Source organism: Papio anubis, chromosome X (assembly GCF_008728515.1).
Source record: "Papio anubis isolate 15944 chromosome X, Panubis1.0, whole genome shotgun sequence".
Lineage (NCBI taxonomy): Eukaryota > Metazoa > Chordata > Mammalia > Primates > Cercopithecidae > Papio > Papio anubis.
Window position 1 is genome coordinate 116,155,679 of NC_044996.1, and position 19,991 is coordinate 116,175,669.

The 19,991-nt window shown below is 34.7% G+C and overlaps 1 protein-coding gene across 1 annotated transcript in view; it reads right to left on the reverse strand.

Annotated features, from left to right (window-relative positions):
• Positions 1 to 19,991, reverse strand: part of IL1RAPL1 (interleukin 1 receptor accessory protein like 1) — a 1,395,449-nt gene that overhangs the window by 689,978 nt on the left and 685,480 nt on the right. The gene's annotated exons all lie outside the window — the stretch shown is intronic.

Genomic DNA, 19,991 nt, shown 5'->3' on the forward strand with positions numbered 1-19,991 from the left:
GGTTCTATGGAAATACTCCAGTTCAACATATCTCTGCAGTACACGTTCTTTCACAGTCAATAGGAGTTTATGAAAGAAGCCATGAAGTTACATTGGGGAGTGGGAGTAAGAAGTACCATGTTCATTCATTTTTGTTACCACCCATAAAGTTCTGGGAGCTTATATGAAGACAGTAATGGAATTAAGATTCAGAAGTAGTTCCTTCACTAACGATGTACTATGAAGAAAAGCTACCTACATTGGCTATTGTCAATATATTCAAATAAGAGTAGAGAAAGTATTTTAAATTAAGTCACTATTACTACCTATGTAAGAGCTAAAAATATTTTCATGGTAACAAACTTGAAGTTTGAATTCTTTCAAAAAAGTCTAATAATATAAACATGTTGCATACTAATATGAAAGTGAAATACTATATTTACAGAAGGATAAATTATGTTACTTTAAAGTAAAGTTGAGCATCCCTAATCAGAAAATCTGAAAGCCCAAATGCTCCAAAATTCAAAACTTTTTGAGTGCCGGCAAACATGATGCCACAAATGGAAAACTCTACACCTGACCTCACTTGATGGGTTACAGTCAAAATGTAGGTTCACAGAACACAATTTATTTAGCATCGCCAAGGAAAATATAAAATTACCTTCAGGCTATGTGCATAAGCTATATATGAAACATAAATCAATTTGATGTTCAGACTTGGGTTCCATTCCCAAGATATCTCATTATATACTGTATATGCAAGTATTCTAAAATTTGAAAAAGATCTGATATCCAAAACACTTCTGGTCCCAAGCATTTCAGAAAAAAAGAATACTCAGCCTGTGTCTACTTGGGTAGATATCTTGGAATAATAATTAAAAACTACGGAGAGCGACTCTCACCTTGCAACAGCAACTCTTGTTGTTAGAGAAACAAACAAACCAACCCAAACTTCTAAGTTTGCCTTTTTAAAGCTCTACACTTGACTTTGACCTGAGAAAAAGTCTTCATAAGGGTTTCTCTTCCTTATGTGTGTCTATATGTGAACAAATCATCAATGTTTTAGGTTAATTTTCTCTGAACAATTCTTTAACCGTTAATCTGAAGGTCCCACGCATCTGTGTGGGATCATGTTATTCCTGCCTTGCATTAAGTAAATTCAATTTCAGACTTGTGTTTGGATCTTCGTTTTTTACTTTTCTTAGTGTTTAGAAGTGACATGAGAAAGGACCTCACACAGTACACGGAACAAAGGGGATGTCCTGCTTTCCATTCACACAATGAACAGAAGCAGAAAAAGCCCTGCTATTTGAGCAAACACAAACAGATCCACGTCATGCTACAAGAAAATCTGGATTCTTATTTTCTTTTGTTAGTCTTGGCATAAGAAATTGATTCAGATAGGTAACATCTTGGTACATATGGTCCATCTATGACTTTAAAGATTTTTTTCACTCTTTTGATTATGTAGTTACCTTATGTTCTTTAGTTAATACATACTTTCATTAGCATGTATCATATTAAATCATTATTTGCTTACATGTATTTCATTGATCACTGAAGTGTGGGGACTCTGAAAAGTGAGACTTTACCGTATCTCTATCACTATCTCTATGTCTGTCTCCATCTTTCTCTATCTTTATCTCTATTTCTATCTCTGCCTGGCTATTTGTTTATCTATCTATGTATCTATCATCTATGTATCTAAATCTCAAACAGGACCCAGCAGCATGCGCCTGTAGTCCCAGCTAATAAAAAGGCTGATATGGGAGGACTGCTTGAGCCCAGGAGTTCTAGTCTAGGCTGCGGAACATAGCAAGACTCCATCTCTAAAAAAGAAAAAAAAAACTCATTTAGCTCTAATTACAAATCTAGAGCTATTTCCATATCTATATCTATTTGGGGCATAAAAGGCAATCAATAAATATGTGTTGAATAAATTAGTGATTAACTAAATAACTGTTCACTTAAAGGAGTATTGAAAATGTATACCTTTGGTGTTAACACAATCACTAACAACAATTGTTTGTATTTTTAACCCTAATAATTAAAAAATAGCAGTATGCATTTTTCCTTTCTAATATTGCAAAGTGATACAATTTTCTAACTCAGAATAATTTGATTTCACAAAACTGAGTGTACTTCAGGACTCAAATCCTTGTTGATACATTAAACATAGTTTACTGTTTTACATTAATTAAGCATACTATTATATTATTTATTTAGCTCATGTAAGTCTCCCGGAAAACCCTCCATTTGGGTAAAAACTGATAAGAATATGTGCAGACAGATAGGTCAGAAAATATTGCCAGCTTCAGGCATTTTATTCCTTTGGGACACTTGTTGGACACTGGATTAAATATCAGCATGATGAGCAACAGACCAAACAAACACTGATCAAATTTAATCCTTTTCCCAATTTAGAGGAGCCTCACAGGGAAGGCCTGTTAGATGGCAGGACACCCAGCTGGAAAATTGATCCTTTAAAGAGAAAGTAACAGGATTCAAGGCACAGATTTGCTTTTATTTTGTTTTTGTTTTAGAGCAGACAGAAGAACACAATTACCATTTTCAAGATAGCAAGTTACAAAAGGTCTTTAAATTTTATAACAATCGCAAATGGACTAATGAATTGTTTTCAGCAATGAACACATAAAATAATCATGCAATAAAGTTCAAGTCATATATTGGTGTGAGTCCACATGTTATAGAGCACATATGATGTGCAACTCACTTTTCTATGACAAAGATTACTGAGACTAGCACCACCCTTGAAGACACGATCTGTAAGTGGGAACAGACTTGTCAAAAACCATGTATAGCACAAGAAAGAATGAATACATTCTGAGAGCAAAGATGACATTACTGAGGAAACACAAAGCAAGAAGTCTGTTTTACCTCTAAACCCAGAACTATTTTCCACTTCACAGATGAACTAATGGAGCAGGAAATTTGACTAGGAAGATCAAAAAGGATTTAAGAAAGAGAAGAAATTCAAAATGTGCCTTAGTTTAAAACCTGATAATTTGGAAGAGAAAATTGCAAGCGAATGGGATATCCCAGCTAATAGGACAGTATATGGTAAGATTCTGAAATAGTGGAACGGTGAGGAGTACAGAAGAGTTTAAGGAGGTGAAAATAAGTGCAGAAAAGACAGGTTTGGTGACACCATGCCAAGAAACTTGAACTTAATTCTGTAGCCCCGTAGTTTTCAAGTTTTAGTGTGTATTAGAATCACCCAGAGGACTTTTTAAAACACAGAGTTTTGTGCACGCCTATCAGAGTTTCAGATTCAGAAGGTCTGGAATGGGCCCCTAAGAATCTGCATTACTACGAAGTAGTTACTACAAAGCAGGTGATGCTGCTGGTCCAGGGATGACACTTTGAAAACCACTGCTAAAACCAATGTAGACAGTGGTAAACGTCTGCAAAGGAAGGGTTAGAATCTGATCTACATTTTAGAAATATCACTTTCAAGACAATATCAAGGATGGATTGGAAGGGGATAGCTAGGAGTAAGGAGACAACTCTGAAAATTCTTAAAATAGAAGTAAAAAAAGACAGTGGCAAAAGCTATGACAAGGAAATGTGGGAAGAACTGTAGAGTCAGAATCAACAGGATACTGAGATTGATCAACAGGAAGCTGAAATTGAACAGAAGGGCGAGATGAAGGAGAAGGAGGAGTCTAGGACGACTATGAGATTTCAAATCAGGATTACAGAGAAGATTGTGGCACTATTAATGGAAATGAGGAGCAGAAGCAGATTCAAGGCGAGAGATTAGTGTTGTTAGGGACAAAGTCTTGTTTCTTAGCTTACTACACATTTTCTGCCTTCATTACAGGGGTTTATACAGCAGAACGTTATTGCTTGTACTTTCTGGTATGTACAACAAAAGCACTGCCGTGTATCCTTTTCATATTGTGAGCTCTGCTGGACATTCAAACCCCTGACATTAGAGAAAAGTTTAAGGAAAATGAGAATGAAGTCTGTTGTGTATTTTAATATGCATATGCTTTCATATGAATAATATCATACAGATTAATTGCCTGTTTGATTAACTTCTTACAGAGATTGTAGAGGAAAACTAGAAACACACAACTTGTGTACTGCTCCGCCAAGTGAATTTCTGAGAACTTTTAAAAAGGTTAGAACCATTTTTTTAAGTGATGCCAAGTCTATTTTTATCACAGAAGAAGTCTCATGAAATATATAATATATTGTAAACAGATTAGCTTCACATACAACTGTTTTGGGTATTAATCTACATTCATATGTGTAATCACATATCTATTATGATTGGTATCTGTTGACATACTGCATTGTGTTCTGGGTATTACAAAAATGTATCTGTTTACCTCCTTCAGGACCTTTCCTTCTCATTTTTGTCATACATATAAAAATATCCATCCATGTTATCTAATTAGTACTTCTCCATTTTCTTTTTTTTTTTTTTTTAAATAACAGGTTTCAATATGCAGAATACTGAACTGGACCCCTTCCTTACACCATGTACAAAACTTAACTCAAGATGAATTAAAGACTTAAATGTAAAGCCTAAAAGTATAAAAACACTGGAAGACAATCTGGGACATTCCATTCTGGAAATAGACCCTAGCAAAGATTACATAATAAGGACGCCAAAAGCAATTGCAACAAAAGCAAAAGTAAACAAATGGGACCTAATTAAACAAAAGAGCTTCTGAACAACAAAAATAAATAAATAAATAAATAGATAAATAAATAAAATAAAATAAAAAACAAAAAGCAAGAATTAAGGATCAACAGAGTAAACAGACAATGCACAGAATGGGAGAAAATATTTGCAAACTACGCATCCAACAAAGGTCTAATATCCAGAATCTACAAAGAACTTAAACAAATTAAAAAGCAAAAAACAAACCACACCATTCAAAACTGGGCAAAGGACGTAAACAGACACTTTTCAAAAGAAGACATACACACAGTCAACAAGCACATGAAAAAATGCTCAACATTACTAATCCTTAGAGAAATACAAATCAAAACCACAGTGAGATATTATTTCACACCAGTCAGAATGGTTATTATTTAAAAGTTAAAAAATAAAAGATGCTGGCGAAGTTGTAAAGAAAAGGGAACGCTTATACACAGTTGGTGGGAAGATAAATTAGTTCAGGTACTGTGGAAAGTAGTGTGGTGATTTCTCAAAGAATTTAAAGCAGAACTATCATTTGATCCAGCAATCCCATTATCGGGTATATATCCAAAGGAATATAAATCATTCTATCATAAAGACACATGTATGCATATGTTCATCACAGCACTATTCACAATAGCAAAGACATGGAATCAACCTACATGACCACCAATGGTAGACTGGATAAAGAAAATGTGGTACATATATGTCATGGAATAGTACACAGCTATAAAGAACGGTGAGATCATGTCCTTTGCAGCAACATCAATGGAGCTGGAGGTCATCACCCTAAGCAAGCTACTGCAGGAACAGAAAACCAAATACTGCCTGATCTCACTTATAAAGTGGGAGCTAAACATGAAGCAAACATGGATACAAAGAACAAAACAACAGATAATAGGGCCTACTTAAGGGTGGAGGGGGGGAGGAGTGTGAACATTGAAAAACTACCTATCAGTTATGTTTATTACATTGGTGATGAAATAACCTGTATAGCAAACCCGGATGACACACAATTTACCTACGTAACAAAGCTGCACGTGGAACCCTCAATGTAAAACAGAAATTTTTTTAAAAAAAAATTAGTCAATTCACTCCAAAATGTTATATAAATTTAATACAATGACAATCAAATGAACACGCTAATTCTAAAATTCACATAAAAATGTTAAGTATCTGCTATATTCAAAATAACTTTTTAAAAGAACAAAGCTTGAAGTCTTACGCTACCTGATTTCAAGATTTATCATAAAGTTACCATAATCAAACTAGTAACTCTTGTCATCAAGATATAGACAAATAGACAAATGTAACAAAATTAGAGAGTCCACAAATAGATCCACACATATATTTGCCACTGATTTTCAACAAAGCAAAAAGGCAATTCAGTGCAGACAGGACACTCTTTTAGACAAATGGTGCTGGAGTATTTGGGTACCCATATTCAAAAAAATCTAAACTTTGATTCATACATTCTACGATATACAAACATTTTCCTCAAAAGGATCATGGATCCAAATGTAAAGCATAAAACTATAAAAACTTTTAGAAAAGACAGGAGAGAAACTTTGTGACTTTGGATTAGACAAAGATTTCATGGATAAGACACAAAAAGCATAATTCATAAAAGAACAAATGGATTAACTTCACTTCATCTAGCTGTTTCATTCCTAGGTATTTGACTACGAAAAGAAAACACTACGTCTATACACGTCCACACAAGTGTTCATAGCAGCCTTATTCAAAGTAGCTCCAAATTGGAAACAATCTAAATTTTACCAGCAGGTGAATAAACAAATGATGAATGTAGTCATATAATGCAATAGTAGTCAAAAATAAAAAAGAATGAATTATTTATGCATGTAACATGGATGAATCTCAAAATAATTACACTGAGTGAAAAAAGTCAGACAAAACAGAGTACATACTGTTTGATTCCATTTATATAAAACTCTAGAAAATGCAAACTATAGTAGCAGAAAGCGAGTCAGTGGTTATCTGGGATAGCAAGGAAAGGGAGAGAGCATTAGAAAAGGCCATGAGGAAACTCTTAGTGCGATGGGTATGTTCAAAGTCTTAACTGTGGTGATAGTTTCATGAGTTTATATATATGTCAAAACATACCAAATCGCTCACTTTAAATATATGTGATTAACTGTATATCAATTATACCTCAACAAAGCTGTTAAGAATAGGCTCTCTGCCTGCTTGGTTGACAACAAATTGTAGGTGACACACATCAAAAAGAAGACCTATTAGAGAAGATCACTGCAATAGTTCAGGTGAGAGAAGATGGCAGCACAAAAAAAAAAAAAAAAAAAAAAAGAAGGTTGTCTTGAATTCAACTCTACTTTCCAGGGTTTTTATTATTGGCATGATTTCAGGCATTCTTTAAATAATCAAGGTAAGTAGAAACCTATGCTTAAACAGCAGAAAATTACATCGATTCAATCCTTGTTGCTTTTGGTTTTATTTTCCCCTATCTTTGAGAGTGCAGCTTATGGGAGTTGGATAAATTCATGTACATTTTAAAGGACTGATAAATTTGAGGTGAAGTACTTATGTGAAAAGCTGTACTGGCCAGTTGTTAATATAAATATCTACTAAATCCAAAGCCAAAAGTAAGCTGCCTCAGTGTTACTTAGCAATTAAAAGATTATCAAGTGCTGGTTTATCACTGGTTTACCAGTGAGATTATCTTTATAGTCTGCATATTAACAGCGATTAAACCAAAAACTAGAGGAATTTTCTGGCCTAGCAGATGCTATCTCACAATAACACTTAATGCAGTAAATCACTAATATTTAAATAAAAGTTTAAATTCTCAGTGAGTGAAAGTATGTTTTTTGTATGGCTAATAAATACCTTTAAAGAGGAAATTACCGCTTTTCATGGTTCATCCAATTCAGAATCCTTTCTTTAGCTACTTTCTTTTTTTTTTTTTTTTTGAGACGGAGTCTCGCTCTGTCGCCCAGGCTGGAGTGCAGTGGCCGGATCTCAGCTCACTGCAAGCTCCGCCTCCTGGGTTTACGCCATTCTCCTGCCTCAGCCTCCCAAGTAGCTGGGACTACAGGCGCTCGCCATCTCGTCCGGCTAGTTTTTCGTATTTTTTAGTAGAGACGGGGTTTCACCGTGTTAGCCAGGATGGTCTCCATCTCCTGACCTCGTGATCCGCCCGTCTCGGCCTCCCAAAGTGCTGGGATTACAGGCTTGAGCCACCGCGCCCGGCCTCTTTAGCTACTTTCTATCAAAAAGCTGTAGTTGGGTTTCTTGATACATCCTTCGAAGGTTAAGACTCCGGATACTTAGTGGTCATACCATGTCCCTTTCCTTTAATATTTTTCAGACAACCAACAATATTTCAAATTTTGGAGGATGAATGATTTTACAGCATTTAGTTGGTGTTACTTTTGGACAGAAGCATTCATTGATTCGTTCACTGATTCATCGTCTATTTCAACAGATATTTACAAGGTGCCTGTTGTATCCTAGGCACTGTTCTAGCTGGGCTAAGACATTGGATAAGCTTACTGCACAGCGCATTAAGCAGCGTTCCCCACTTTATTCTAAGCTTACAGCTGTTCCCAGCATATTGTCACGAGAAAGATGGGACGTTTGTCCCAAACCTTAATTTGTTTTTTCAATATAGTATTCATAGATATTTTCAAAGCTAAACAAGGCTGTGTGGTGGGTTGTTCTTAGTGATGACAAGGCTATGTGCACGCACACATATACACACATGCACACATATTTATTTTTTATTGTTCCTTAATTTTCAATGCCAAGTTCTTATCTTTGTATTTGACAGAAAAGGCCACCCCGGCGAACACAGAGACCCACTTGAGAATTATGCAATAATGAAAAATAAGCATTTACTCTGAAATTAATCAAGCCTGTTCATTCTCTTAATTTCCATTATTGTGCCATGAAATAGTCAATCACATATTCTTTTATTCTGTAAATTGGAAAATACTGAATAATCAACACCTTTGAAATTTCAGAACTTCATTCAACAGAGTAACTGTAGACCCTGATTTCTGTTTTAATATGCTGCCGGTTATTGCAAGTCATAATAGCATAATACAGGGCCCGGAAAAATATCATTCACTCAGTTGTTTCCTTGAGTGGTTTTGGGGTAGGAAGCAAACTATTCTACATCACTGTCCTCATAATGGGATTATTCTGCTGGATAAACAAGCTCCCCACAGGCCCCACCTGCTGATAGGACCCAGTGAACCAAATATTTAACACTTCACAGAGGCTCCTCCCTGCCATTCTCTGTATTGCATGCATCACTTTCAAGAGAAAATTTGATGCAAAGAAGTAGAAAATTGAGCTACTGACACCGAAGTCTGTTGCTACAACCGGGCTTAGTAACAAAGCCTCAATTCAATTTCTGGGTTCTGTGAGATAATGGAAGTTTCAAAGTTCCAAATACAATTGTGGAAATATAAATTCTTGTTCTATGTGACCGATTTATACATGGCATTTGGTGAAACGAGTCCACCCAAGGAAACTACTAAAACAAAGCATGGATTGAATGCGGAGCTTGTTCATTTGCTGAAAATATTCCCTGAAAAAAACTGACTCATGAAGAAAATGGAATTTTTCATTTAATTCCAGTGTTTAAAAGATAACAGCTTTGCTTTAAAAAAAATTCTTCCACTATTAGAATTAGGGCACAAGTAGGAGAAAAACAACACAGCTCAGAAATGATACTTTGATAGTTCTCATGTGTGGGGAAGATAGAATGCCAAGTTTGGCTGTGATATGTATGTGTGTGTGTTTGTGTGTGTATATATGTATTGTTTTTAACATTACCTTCAGCAATATAATGCTAATAACCCTATGGTATCATAGCTTTCTTTTATAAACTGTACAACAAAATGGTATCAAAGGCATACTGTTTACATTCAGTAGTTCATGTACATCACTCTCATAGTGGAGACACAATGCCAGAAGTGAACTTATTCAATCAGAAACAAAGCACTATCAGCGTGTTAACTTTTCCTAGGAAAGTAAAAGAGTCCTTCATCGGGGCATGCAAGGGATGAGGCTTTGAGATTAATCGCATTCTGTGATGGAAATTTCAAGAAGTGAGAAAAGGCAGGTTAACACTGTGAATAGTGAAATGATTAGGTATATTTGGAAAAGAGTGGCTTAGATAGAACAAAGAGTTTGTGGTCCTAGGGTAGGTAGTGATCGAGGAAGAGGTTGGAAAGGTAAGACCATTTGTTTATTTATGCATCCCCATGGTCAGACCAGAAATGACTGGTGCTATGATGGCCCCTTAACCGAGGGCAGCCAACTCATAGGCAGGCAAGTAACCTATGTCTTGGTTTCATAAGAAAAGATGAGCTAGCCCAATCAGAGTCCTCCTTTCTGAGTATAAACAAAAGGCTTAAGGTAGACTTAGAGCCAAAGAAGTTGTGATGACCACATGTAATCTAAAGTGATAAGGGGGAACCTATGAATAAGTAGAGAAAGCTAGTCTTAGGGAGATAGGAGTGAGGATATATGCAGAGAGAAGCTTAGAAAAAGTAGAGAAATTAAGAGACCATAAAGGAAAGAACGAGAGGTCAAAGCAAGTCCCTTGAACTTAATTCTTGACTGCTTTTTAAGTTTTGAACTAGAACCTTATGCATCCTTATAATAAAACACTTAATGAAGTAATTTGATTGGCTCTGAACTTTGAACCTAAGAAAAAGAGCATCATTAAATATTTTCATAATTATAATTATAGGAAGCTGGATTTCATGTTCTTCATTTTCTATTAATATGACATAATGCACATTGTTCTTTATATATTATTTGGAAAAGTTCGTTGTATATACATTCACTTCATAAATGCATCCTAATATTATCTAACTTTCATTATAATATATAGCATCATGATTAATCTCATTTTATATACATTTTGTTTGAATTTCTGATTTTGCTTTCAGCTTGAATACCAAAAGGGAGATTACTCAGTCAAAGAGTATCATGTTTTGCCGATTGCTTCTATAGAGTTTGTGCCAATGTATTTATCTTTAGGCAGTGCATGAAAATATCCACTTCACACCAAACAAACTATATGAATCACATTTCTACATTATTACATTCTCCTCTATTCACTGCTCATTCTACTCTTTCCGCACTTGCTTATAAGTTGACAAACAACAACAACAAAATGTAAAACCCGGGGACCTGATAAGATTTTTTTCCAGTTTGTATTTTTCTACACTATTTCCTCAATTTCCAAGTATATAACGATACTGAAATCTACATATCCATTTCGGTTCCACTTTAGAAATTTTTCAAACCCATCATATATTTCATAGCCCTAAATGCAGTGAGTTCCTATTAATGATGATTACTATTGGGAGGGGGACTTGCTTACTCATGTATTGTCTTACTCTGCCTGCATTATCTCAACCTCTCAGGTCATAAATGGTGATTCCTTCCAGCACAATTAACATTTGTCCCTAATGAAAACATTTTGGTATCTATTATGCTTCATTAGTACACACTGTTAAACAAATATTTAAAACTACACATTAACACAGGAATAAAACAATTTTTAAAAAGATTCTATGATTTATCTTTTATCTTTTTCTGAACATTTCAAAATAACAGATAAATCTATAATCTAACCAAAAGTCAAAGGTTATCTATTTCAAGAAGGTGAATTAAAATAGTTATCACACTACAACAATGACATTCATATTATATTCATAATATTCATAAATTCATAAATATTATATTCATAAGTTAAAGGTAGATCCTTATCTAAAAATTAAAGAAACAGGGCCGGGCGAGGTGACTCATGCCTGTAATCCCAGCACTTTGGGAGGCCCAAGAGGCTGGATCACCAGAGGCCAGGAGTTCGAGACGAGCCGGACCAACATAGTGAAATCCCGTATTTTCTAAAATACAAAAAATTTGCTGGGTGTGGTGGGACATACTTGTAATCCCAGCTACTCAGGAAGTTGGGGCATGAGAATCACTTGAACCCGGGAGGTGGAGGTTGCAGCGAGCCTACATAGCGCCACTGCACTCCAGCCTGGGCAACAAGAGTGAAACTCGGTCTCAAAAATGATACAAAAAAAAAATCAAAGAAACAAAACTAAACAACAAAGAAAATTAATGAAACCAAAAGCTGGTTTTTCGAAAAGATCAATGATATTGATTGCACTCTAGGATGGCTAAGAAACAAAGTTTGATACAAATAGTGGTGCAGTGATTATCTAGATGGTTTTGTATTTTATAAACAGGTACATGTAGAGTAATTGAGAACCCAGTTTCGTAGAACAGAGTTTATATTTTTTCAATTTTTAGGTCAATGTTATATTGCTTATATAGTAAAAACAATTTATATTTGAAAATTATAAATTAATATATTTATATAAAATAAATTTTATGTTAACTATATTATATTCACACTCTTTTAGGAGTCTTGTTATAAAATATCTACTGGAGCTAAAACAAAACACGTTGAATCTTTTATTTTCACTTCCCTTCTTCCACTTCAGATAATGCTTTTTTGCAGATGGAACTTTGCAAGTTTCCCTTACTGCTTCACTATCAAAAGGGAGTGTTACGTATGGGAAATCATGGAACAAAAAATGTCAACACACATTCCAGAGACTGCAGGGAAGCATGACCTCCCAGAAATTCACAAAAGAAGGCAACACTCATTTCTGCTTCTATTCAAATCATAGTATACTTAGGAAAAAAATACATGCTCTTGAATACAGACTATTTTGGGGCCAATTTGTAATGAGAGCATCAACACAAAATAGCATAAAATACTATCAGCATTAATGTACCATGAGCAAATGATAGAAAAAGGAAATTTTATCCACTGCCTGAATATGTCTAAAGAAAAAATATATATACTGCATGTGTGTATCCATCTAAAGTAAACTTAACCCATATGCTAATTGGTTACTTTAAAAGATTTTAGAAAAGCTGAGCAGCATATGTTTCTACTTATCCCTAATTGGAGAGCTACACTATATCAGAACATTTTAAATTTATAAATCTATAACTTTAAAAAAAGAAGAATACATTGTTTAACATTGCTCTACTAGAGAGAAAGAGAGGGAGAGAGAAAGAGAGAGAATAATGAATGAATGTACAAATAAAAAAGCACTTAATTAATACTGGTGAGCCAATTCTAGCATAGTTGTAATAAAACCAAGTACTTACTCCCTTGACTAAATCTTATCCTTTCCTTCTCTAGTGCCTTTTCTATCCCAAGCCTAATATGGATGATTGGGTGTGATAAGAAGACTTAATGCTTTCTTACTTCAGGTGAAACCACAAACTAGACTTATGCTAGTAACATAAGCCCATGATTGGACTAGGGATTATTTTATTATAGTTCTGTACTTTGCATAGCATGCCTGGATATACTTAAGCACAGTCAGAGTCAAAGCAGGCAAATACCGTAGGACTAATCAAGCTTTTTGTTCTGGATTTTTCTCATTATCATGAGGGATACTTTCAGTATCTTTACTAGGAATTATGTTAAAACAACTGACACAAACACTTTCTGCTTCAACCTCTTCAAGCTTACTGAGTATTAACTGAATTGCTCTTGCTGTTTTTCCAGGTTATGTTCACTAAAACATTTTCATTTGGAGGAAAATAATAAGTTAAGATCATTAATAACAAATGCCCAATAATCAGTCCTTCATTCTTTCTTTATTGCCTCCTTTCCAAATCAATAAAGTATACAACATAATGTCTGCCCTTAGTGAAATCACTCTCTAATAGGAGGTACAAACAAATCAATAACTATAAGACAGAACAATTTGTTTCTAATGGTGACATAAACACATATTTTGGGACCACTGATAACAGAAGAAGGGACAATGACCTCTAATCTTGCCTAAATGCTTTCGAGTCTCTGGAAGAAAAAAAAATAACATATCTAAATTGATGCTAAATTACTCATCAGCAAAGGATTATATGCATAGCCATCCAATATTTTGGTAACTAGCATTTGGCTCACTTTAACATAAAACTTAAACTGAGTGTGCTTTGGTTATTTTGAAAAAAAAAAAAAAAGTTAATCTAGGTTATATTCCTCACTGATTATCTATTGGATTTTACATTTTGAAATAGATACCTCCACAGTTAAAATATTAGTGAAAAAAGAAACATTTCTAGTCTTCCAGAAATTTGTGCAGATGGGAAAAGGTTTCACCTCTAACAACCAATTGTATGGAAGTAAAAACATGAGCATTACTCTTATTTTTAGCCTATTAGTAACTTTTCTTTTGTTTTCTTTCTTCTTTTTTTTTTTTTTTTTTGAGACGGAGTTTTGCTCTTGTTACCCAGGCTGGAGTTCAGTGGCATGATCTCAGCTCACTACAACCTCCGTCTCCCGGGTTCAAGAGATTCTCCCACTTCAGCCTCCCAAGTAGCTGGGATTACAGGCATGCACCACCATGCCCGGCTAATTTTGTATTTTTAGTAGAGACTTGGTTTCTCCATGTTGGTCAGGCTGGTCTCAAACTCCCAGCCTCAGGTCATCTGCCAACCTCGGCCTCCCAAAGTGCTGGGATTACAGGTGTGAGCCACCATGCCCAGCCGCCTATTAGTAACTTAAAGGATGATACTCAAAGCAATAAAGATTGGGGTAAAAATGGCATACTCATACACCAAAGAGGTAATTATCACAAAATAATTACCTTATTTATATCACAAAATAAACTCATTATTTCACTCATTCAAAAAATGTTTCAAGAATGCCTACTAGAACAAAATAACAGTAACTACAAAGTATTGAGAACGTATATTGTGTCAAGCACTAGGCTAATAACTGTATATGAATAATTTGATTTATTCTTTAAAAAACCCTATATAGTAGGTATTATCATTATGCTTGTCTTACATTTGTACCCAAGGAGAGCAGTTAATACATTTCAGAGCCAGGACAAAAACCCAAGCAATCCAATCGACTATAACCCAATATGTCGGGCAACATGATTAGCATGGCATATATGCTGGTAAGCAAAACAGACATGGTAGCAACCTTCATGGGTGTATCTAGTTGTAAAGAGAGATATTTAAACAAGTAAGCCAACAAACATATTAAATAATATTATACATTGCAAAAAAAGGCACCAAAGAAAGGAAAGGTATTATGCAAGTGAAGGATAGCCACTTCAGATTGAGGTCATCCAGGAAGGCCTCGTAAATGGAACATTAAAATTGACCCCTGAAGAACAAAAAGAAACCAGACACGGAAAGTGCGAGAAGAACATTCCAAACAGATGAACAGCATGTACAGGAGAGTTTGTCTGCTCTGTGTGCCTGAGAGTTAGTGATCTCTTAGAGGGGTGGGCAGCATGCAGATTATATATTTTTTTAAAAGGTAGATTTTATTCTAAATGTGATAGAAATCACTGCAAGGAAGTAGAAGGAACGAAACATAATGATAGCGTAGAATGGCAAAAACCAGGGGTAAGGGAGAGGGAGAAAGAGGCAGCCAGGTTTTTGAGTTGAGCAAGAGGGTGGGTATGGGTACCACTTACTAAATTGAGGAGGTCTGGAGGAAGAACATGTCTCCAAGGAAGATTAAGAATTTAGCCGAGGGCATGGAATTGATTCCAAGTCTCTTGGAAACTTACATTAAAAACATTTATGAAGAGCTTCAAGCTCTTTATAACCCTTCAAGGGTTATTTATTCTTTTGCCTACAATTTATCTCATTTATCAGATAACATTGAAGGTGTTATCTGCATGTACATGGTTGTAGTTTAAAAACAAATCACAGCAATCTGAAAGGCAACAGTGGAGAATCATGCAGTGACATGTGTTGCAGCCATTAAAATCACACCTAGGAAAGCTGACTTCAAGTTGGAAAAAAAGTTTAGGGTACTTTTCTGATTAAGGGACTGACTAACAGTAACAGTTTAAAGTTTTCCCCTATGATTTTCTTGGAGATAATATCTATAAAAGCAAGGAAATAAAAAGATTATTTTATTTATTCAGTTCATTATATTATATTTATTATATATAACATATTTACTATATTATTTTTACTGTCTATACATTTTATTACAAATATAAAAATTAACTATATAAGTGGGATGAGAATGAAAGTTATGACACAGGAAGCCAATTGATCAATCAAGCAAACTGGGGTGATAGAGTATTCTGCGTACTATTTTTTCATCTTTTATTAAAATCCATTAATCTTGTGATTATGCTTATGCACACATACATGTATCACACATATCCTCTTGCAGCACACTCACTTTTGAGGGAACACCAGCCATTTGACTTCCTCTTACCTAGGCGATTGGTGTGGTTTGGCTGTGTCCCCACTCAAATCTCACCTTGAATTGAAACAATCCCCACATGTCAAGGGAGGGGCCAGGTGGAAATAACTGAATCGTGGGGGCGGTTTCCCCCATACTGTTTTCATGGTAGTGAATAAGTCTCAGGAGATCTGATGGTTTTATAAATGGGCGTTCCCCAGCACAAACTGTTTTGTGTGCTGCCATGTAAGATATGACTTTGCTCCACATTCCCCTTCTTCTATGATTGTGAGGCCTCCCTAGCCATGTGGAACTGTGAGTCCGTTACACTTCTTTCCTTTATAAATTACCCTGTCTTGGGTATGTCTTTGCACCATGAGAACAGACTAATACAGTGACTAAAGTCTGCACGACTAGAGTTTTATCCTCAGTTAGCTCTTGACACCTTATGTCAGCTTTAGCCATTTGCTTTTAATTTCTCTGTCTTCTATAACATTTGGTAAAATAAATTATCCACAACATTTAAATCTTAATAAGAATGAACTGGGACAAAGAGGTGAAAAATAAGGAAAATCACTGCTATAATAACTGTCTACCAAACTAATAGGATTTATGTCTCAAGAGTTACATCTTGTAGAATTATTGAAGAAAATGCTGGATAAGTAACTGTCATGGGAAAAAGATAAAGGCCATGGTTTCCACTCTTCTAGAGTTCCATACTCACAGAATTAAAAAATATAATAATGGTAGGGGGTAGTCTACATAAGCTCGCCACCTTTATATGTCCCAGTAAGTGTATTTCACGTCAACACTTCATTAATCAATGTTTTACTGGCCTCCTTCATTAAAATTCCTCTAATGGGAAATGAAACAAGCAAAATGACCCATGATACCATGTGTAGGTTATATGTCATAAGAAGCTGCAACCTCAGTTTACCATTTCCTTCTGTAATATAGGCAACCTTAAATATTTGACTATATTTTCATATATAGATCAGATGAGAATTTCTAGTAGTAATACAATTTTGAAATTTTGTTTCTAATTATATTTATCCAGCATCAATTAAATTTAAAAATCATAATTAATCTTATATATTTTTTTCAGATTTTTGTGACACACAGTTCTTTAAGCTAAAGAGAACACCACTGAAGAAATTTGAACTCCGTTAAAATCTGTCCAACAGGAGTATATACTAAATACCTAAATGTAGAAGTAGAACCTAAATTATAAATAACAGTGGCTTAAAGAAACGCCCCATTTATTTAATAGTATATAAAATAGTTTATATTATTTTTATCCTATATTTGACTATGAAGTCCAGTTATGGAGAATTTTAATGCATAATTTTTATTCAAACCAATTTCTTTTCACTTAAAATTAAAACTTACTAGCTATTCAGTATAGAAAAGTAAAAATAATTCTAAAAATTGAGTTAAGAAAGTATGGTGTCTTTTGGAAAATGAAACTTCAAACAGTATTGACTAATGTGAAGAGGATTTGAGCTGTGTTTTTTGTTAGAAATAGAAAAGGCTTACACCATAAACCCCTTGAAGAGCTGCCAAATTAGGGTCATAGAAGTCTGAGTCTAGAGATGATAGAAAAGGAAATCCAATTTGAGTCTGACAAAGAGAAGCTAAGGTCTGATATGTGTGAAACTTATGAGGTTAGAGTTGGGGAGGGGAGAAACAAATTATTTCGTATTTACCATCAATATACTGCCAATGATGTTACGATGTCAAGTAACTCCTCAGTTTGCATCCCTGTATTTATTAAGTCCCATTAAAGGGCTTAAAAGACAGCATTTGTACCATGATCAGCAGATTTTATGGAACAAAAAAAATATATTCTATTTGCACACCTGACATCTATTTAGGCTATATCTTCCAATAAGTAAAGCAAAACCCAAAGGGCATCTCTGGAATTGTGCTCGTGTGTGTGTATTATTTCTACTTAATATAACCCATAAATGCTAATAGAGTCTCTGTGGGGGAATGTTATTATACTTAGAAGGCTTGATTGGAAACAAGGTGCATACATTTAGGAGCAACTTAATTTCTAAAAAAAACCAAAAAACAAGAAACAACTCATAACTTTGGTTTTATTATATTTCAGTACTTAAGTAAATCTTGCAGTAATCCCTGATTGGTGAAAATCAAATACCTGGGGGCCAGAGTGGGTACTAGCCTATGTGACTTAGCTGAACAATGTTGTATAAAACAAATGGTAACTTTATGGATATTGAGATTTCAAACTAAAACATCACACAGAGGAACCTGAACGTAACATGTTCTTAATTCCTGGTGTAAAGTTTTAACCTTGTTTTTTTGTGAAGTGAAAACTAGTTCAAGTTGTCCTCTTTACCTAATCGCTCACCTTGTTATACACTATTTTGTAAATTTTTGATACGTTATATTTGTATCTATTTATGGGGTACATGTGAAATTTTGTTTCTTGCATTTTTTTTTTTAAAGCAACAACGTGGCACAAAGAAACTTCTCCCTAGGACAATTACATGCAGCTTTTTTTTGTCATCTGCTATAAGTCATGTATACTTAGTATTGCTAAAAGAGACCTTTTGCCTTAAATTTGTTTCCCTCTGTAAAGTGCTGTCATTGAAAAGTGTCAGAGGACACAAGAACTATTCCAAAATTGACCTTCAAATGATCTGGGAAAACCCCAGTTCAAGGACTGAATTTAAATGCTGGGTATAATAAAGGCTTTCACAAATGTTGTCAAAGGAATTTCTGTTCTATTAAAACAACTGAAGGATACATTGCTTTTTGGAAATATTTCTCTCCTTTTCTGTCACCATTAAGCATATGACTCTCAAAATAAATTCTCCCAGGACTAATTCTCCTTATAAAAATTACAGCCAGAGAAGTTATAACAACATGTTATCATAAAATAAACCATGAAGCTCTCTGCAAAGGAATAGTAAGTCAGCATTCTAGCAGTGAAAACTTGGCAGCAAAAAGCATATCCCCTAAGGAATTGTGTGAGACATTTTGATGGGATTAAAACATGCTGCATGACATATGGTATATATTTTTAACACATATAATAGGAGAAATAAATTGGAAGAAGCATCAAAGCATTAATCCCCTAACTCCCACATCTCGTCCCATCCATTGGGGATTTATCTCTTTCAGTTTGTCATGGTAATGTAAGCATGAAAGGATGTTTCCTACCTTCTGGAATTCAACTTTAGAAAGGGAGATAAAATGTCACTATTATTTATCTACATCGTTTAAGATGCTGCTTTTGTACAGAACAGAGAGATGTAAACACAGAAATGCAACAACTTCAATGTACAGGTTCTTGAACTGAAATCAGTTTAACTTAATATTTTTATTGGTGCTAATATCTGCCCATGCACTCAAATGATGTAGTGCATCAGAGCAAACATTGCAAAAAAAATTACTTACGGATACACTGGTGCTAACATTATAACCGGATAGATTGCAAAAAGTTTCAGAGACATACTAAGCTTGTTATTCTAAAAGAAGAACAAGGAAAAATGAAATGAATGTGTTTGGCTCACTATTTTTCAAATATTTCTGTGAGCTGTTTATATTTTACTGAAATAATGAGCATTGAAAAATATAACTGTCTCTTCTGAATTTATTACTTTCATATTTTATTCAATTAATAAGTTGCAGTAGTGAGAGGAGGTAAGAAAACAGGGTAATTCTCCCATAATTATCATTATGAATTCAAATATACCATATATAAACATATAGCAGATTCAAATTACATGTGTGGACATCATGTCACTCACCCTATGGTTTCCTCAATGTAAAATGAGAATTTTAAAAGTACCTACTGTATAGAGCTGTTTTCAGGATTCAATGAGGTAAGCCAAGAAAATATTTACCATACTTCCCATTGACAAGTTACCAATAAGTGTTAAGTGTAATCACCGCAATTATCATCACCATCATCATCATCATTTATATAGATAAGATCCTGTGAAACTGACCATGATCTAGGAAGCTACCCGTGCAAAATGTGAAGAGCACACTGAAATATGTGTGACAGAACTATCAGACTACTTATACTAGCTCTACAAGGTAGGC